The sequence below is a fragment of the Schistocerca serialis genome, unplaced genomic scaffold (assembly GCF_023864345.2).
Source record: "Schistocerca serialis cubense isolate TAMUIC-IGC-003099 unplaced genomic scaffold, iqSchSeri2.2 HiC_scaffold_890, whole genome shotgun sequence".
Lineage (NCBI taxonomy): Eukaryota > Metazoa > Arthropoda > Insecta > Orthoptera > Acrididae > Schistocerca > Schistocerca serialis.
The window spans coordinates 22,150-26,703 of NW_026048508.1; the positions used below are offsets into that span (position 1 = coordinate 22,150).

The 4,554-nt window shown below is 44.8% G+C and overlaps 1 pseudogene; it reads left to right on the forward strand.

Annotated features, from left to right (window-relative positions):
• Positions 1-1,415: 1,415 nt before the first annotated feature.
• On the forward strand, positions 1,416-1,533 carry LOC126452505 (5S ribosomal RNA; annotated as a pseudogene).
• The last annotated feature ends 3,021 nt before the right edge of the window (positions 1,534-4,554 follow it).

Here is a 4,554-nt window from a genome sequence, read left to right on the forward strand (position 1 = left end):
CTATGTAGATCTACTGCAGACGGCGAGTGTAATGATCATGTTACTGCCGTTCTCCTTTGCACTTTTTCATTTAGCCATACTGCAGTGCCTATGTTGTTCCGTCATGCATGCATGTCCGAAGGAACAGGCACAGCCGCGACCGCAGCAGTTACGAAATACACGAAATGTATTCGCAGTTGCGGATATGGACAACCGTCAGCTGTGTATTGGAATGACGACAATGGTTGTCCATATTCGCTACTGCGAATACATTTCATGTATTTCGTAACGGCTGCGGTCGCGGCTGTAAATGTTCCTTCGGACATGCATGCATGACGGAAGGAACATTGCATCGTAATTTCTGAACAACACAGGCACTGCGATATCATATTTATTCACCGACACTCGACAACCGACTTTCATTTAAAATATCTCCCCTAGATGGGAATATACGCAATGAACGTATCACTGCAGGTTGTAGACACATGGTTGACGACATGTCGAAGTTTGGCAGTGGAGCGTCTTCGGATAGTCTAACCATAAGGCGACCGCTCGCGATGAACGGAGAATATGGATTAGAGTCCAGATCTGGCACGAATTTTCGTTGTCGTTATTCCATTATACAGCTGATGATTGTCCATATTCGCAACTGTGAGTTCATTCCGTGAATTTTTTTTTAGCGGCCGTTGTGACAGACGAATCTGTAGGTGACCTCAGGTCTATGTTAGATTGGAACGTGATAGTTTGGTTACAAGCTGGTGAAGCCAAACAAATCTGTCACGGTAAATAACTTTTTTTTTTTTTCAAAATAAAAAAAGTGGTTGCAGAATGATCTATAGCGTAGCTGAAGGCCTACGTTTGATCGCAAGGTAACGTTTTACTCGTGACGCGGTGAATGATGCCAATCTTTTTTGTATATATGGCGTATTCCATGGTTACAAATGCATCCCCGGTATAAACTACTATTTTTCCACTGTGGTCTTATCTGTTCAACGTGTTAACCATAAGATCATCCCTATCCTAAACTCGCTATTACCGTGGACATTCCGTTAGTTTGTTTTCGCTTTGCTCATTTTCCCTGTTGTTAGTGACGTCAGCCATTTGGTTTCTTGATGCTCGTATAACCACCACGTTAAAGATTTCGTCGATATCTCGGCATGGTATCGCGTCACTTACTAATTCCGTTTCAGTTGCAGATTTTGGTCGTGTGTTTTGTGTGTTATATATCGTTTAGTTCTCCTGCGCGATGGCCTCGATCCTGTTGTCTACTAGACCTAGTATACTAGACCAGTACAAATCTAGTGGAGATGGGATCCACTGATGACGACGCTTTGCATTGTGTCATATACTTCACTGAAGTGACAAAAGTCATGGGGTACGGATAATTCCTAATGTCGTGTCGGACCCGCATATGCCCGGTGTAGTGCAGCAACTAAGCCAACGGCCTTGCCGCTGTGGTAACACCGGTTGCCGTCAGATCACCGAAGTTAAGCGCTGTCGGGCTGGGTTAGCACTTGGATGGGTGACCATCCGGTCTGCCGGGCGCCGTTGGCAAGCGGGATGCACTCAGCCCTTGTGAGGCAAACTGAGGAGCTATTTGGTTGAGAAGTAGCGGCTCCGGTCTCGGAAACTGACATACGGGCGGGAGAGCGGTGTGCTGATCACATGCCCCTCCATATCCGCATCCAGTGACGCCTATGGGTTGAGGATGACACGGCAGCCGGTCGGTCCCGTTGGGTCTTCTGGACTGTTAGGAAGGAGTTAAGTTTTTTTTATTGCAGCAACTCGGCATGGCGTGGACTAAACAAGTCGTTGGAAGTCCCCTGCAGAAATACTGCGTCACGCTACCTCTGTAGCCGACCACAACTGCGAAAGTGACGCCGGTGCAGGATTTTATGCACGAATTGACCTCTCGATTATGGCCCATAAATGTCCGGTAGAATTCATGCTGGGCGACCTGAGCGGCCAAACCATTGTTATTCAAACCAATCGCGAGCAATTGTGGCGCGGGGACACGACGTATTGTCATCCACAAAAATTCCATCGTTGTTTGGGAACATGACAGCCCGCAAATGGTCTCCAAGTAGTCGAAAGTAACTATTTGCAGTCAATGATAGGTTCCATTGGAGCGGAGGACACAGTGCATTCCATGTAAACACAGTCCACATCATTATGGAGCCACCAACAGCTTACACAGTGCCTTGTTGGCAACTTGGGTCCATGGCTTCATGACGTCTGCCCCACACTCGAACCCTACCATCACCTCTTGCCAACAGAAATCGGAACTCATCTGACCATGCCACGGTTTTCCGGTCGTCTAGGGTCCAATCGATACGGTCACGAGCCCAGGAAAGGCGCCATAGGCGACGTCATGTTGTTAGCAAAGGCACTCGCGTTGGTCGTCTGCTGACATAGTCCATTAACACCAAATTTCGGCGCATTGTTCTGACGGATACATTCTCGTACGTGCTGCATTGATTTCTGTAGTTGTTATCACTCAATGTTGCTTGTGTGTTAGCACTGACAAGTCTACGCAAACGCCTTTACTCTCTGACTTTAAGTGAAGGCCATCGGCCACTGCGTTGTCCATCGTGGAGGTAATGTCTGAAATTTCATATTCTCGGCCCCTTTTGACGCTGTAGGTCTTGGAATACTAAGTTCCCTAACGTTTTCCGAAATGGAATGGCTCAAGCATCTAGCTTCAACTATTATTCCGCGATCAAAGTCCATTGATTCCCACCGTGCGGCCATAATCACTTCGGACTCCCTTTCATATGAATCGTCTGAGAAAAAATTACAGCTCCACCAATGCACTGTCCTTTTATACCTTGCGTACGCTATACTACTGCCACCTGAGTACGTGCTTCAGTGTAGACCAAAATATTTTATTCTCTTATCAAGTTGAGAAGACAAACTGAAGCGACTATAGCGTATTCTGATGACTGGGTTTGTGATGGTCTGGTCCTGAGTTACCGATGCCAATGAATGTCACGACAAAACTCTGTTACTAAACGAAGGTTGTATGGGCAGACAGATCTGCAGATAGCTCCAGGCCTAGGTTAAGTCGGAAGTTGCGAAGCCAACAAATGTGTCATCTTTTATTTTTTTAGATATATGCTGCCAATTCATATGTAACCTTCACGTCCGCATATTCATACTGTAGGGTAATATTTTCCAAGTTTTTAATATGGTTGAAGGCGTTAGTAACAATGAAACCCCCGCCCAAACCCTCTCCTGCGGTGTAGGTCGCTCAGTTCGTCAGTTTTCATTTTGCTAATGTTTTCGAATTATTAGTGACGTCATATTGGTTGCATCTCCATCATGAGAATGACGTCACTGCGCAATCACCGCGGTACCACAGTATTTCGTACTGTATTATAACAAAATGACTGGCAGTCATGCAGTATACAAAAAGAACATCCAGTTCAACTGAATTTGATGTATCTAAAATCAAATATTCTTAAAATTAACGTAGATCGACTGATTTCATTGCAAAATGAGGAAAAGTGAATTGTGTTATAATCAGGAAGTTCTTCGTAGTCAGAGAGACATACCACTACCTCCAAACGATAAATATTTTAAGTGAACCTATGTCGCTGATCTAGTTCTCCAAACAACAGAAATCAGTTATGACAGGAAAATATGAAATTACCATAAATATGTTTTTTGCCAAATTCCTGTTGTCAAAATTTTTTTCTTCAAATTTTTTTCGGTTTCTTCCAGCACACTTTTAATGCATTCTTCACTGCCTGCTATACGTGTTGTGCCGTCCGCATTTCGTAAGTTGTTAAGTGCTCCACCCCCCCCCCCCCCTCCCTCCCCGCCATTGTAGATTCCATTTTCCAATATCTTTTAGACATACAAACTGAAAAGAAATGGAAGTAGTATAATCCCTGGCTGACTCCTTTCCCTATCCCGAAAGTTTCTGTACATCCTTACTGTATTCTTGCATTTTTGCTGTTTCTTCTTGGATTTTGTACAGGTTTCTGATTAGCTGTATATGATACTCTGTCATTCTCATGAAGTACACAGTGCTTCCCACATTTCTGAGTGTCTTACAGAAATGCTTTGATTTAGTCTATGACGTAAATAAATAGGTATTGTAGATATTCTCAAGCTTTTTCCACGATCTATCTTACGTCTGGAATTTGACCCATGGTGTCTCTTCCTCTTCTGAATCCCCCTTGTTTCCTTGGTAGCTCTCTGCCCATGTGTGGTTATATCGGATCTGGATGACGTTTTTAAGAGAATTTTGCTAGCATGTATTATGGAAGCTATTTTTATTCAATTTTCATATCCTTCTGGCTTCGTTACTCTGACGAGGTGCGCTAACAGCTGATTCCTATTGTGGAGAAACTGGGAGTAGAGACTGCGATTTATAGAGCGGTCACCTTGAGCAATGTTTGGGGTGAATGCTACGGAGTTGGGTCACAGCTGCCTCGAAGGCGTCGCGTTATCGCTCCAGAAAGCTCCCGGTGGCTGTGGTCGACCCGTTTCCTCTAAGCGTTGCGCATACACCGTGTTGACTGTGTAACTGGCACCCAAGGGAGCAGTACAGAGTGCCTGGCAAGAGTT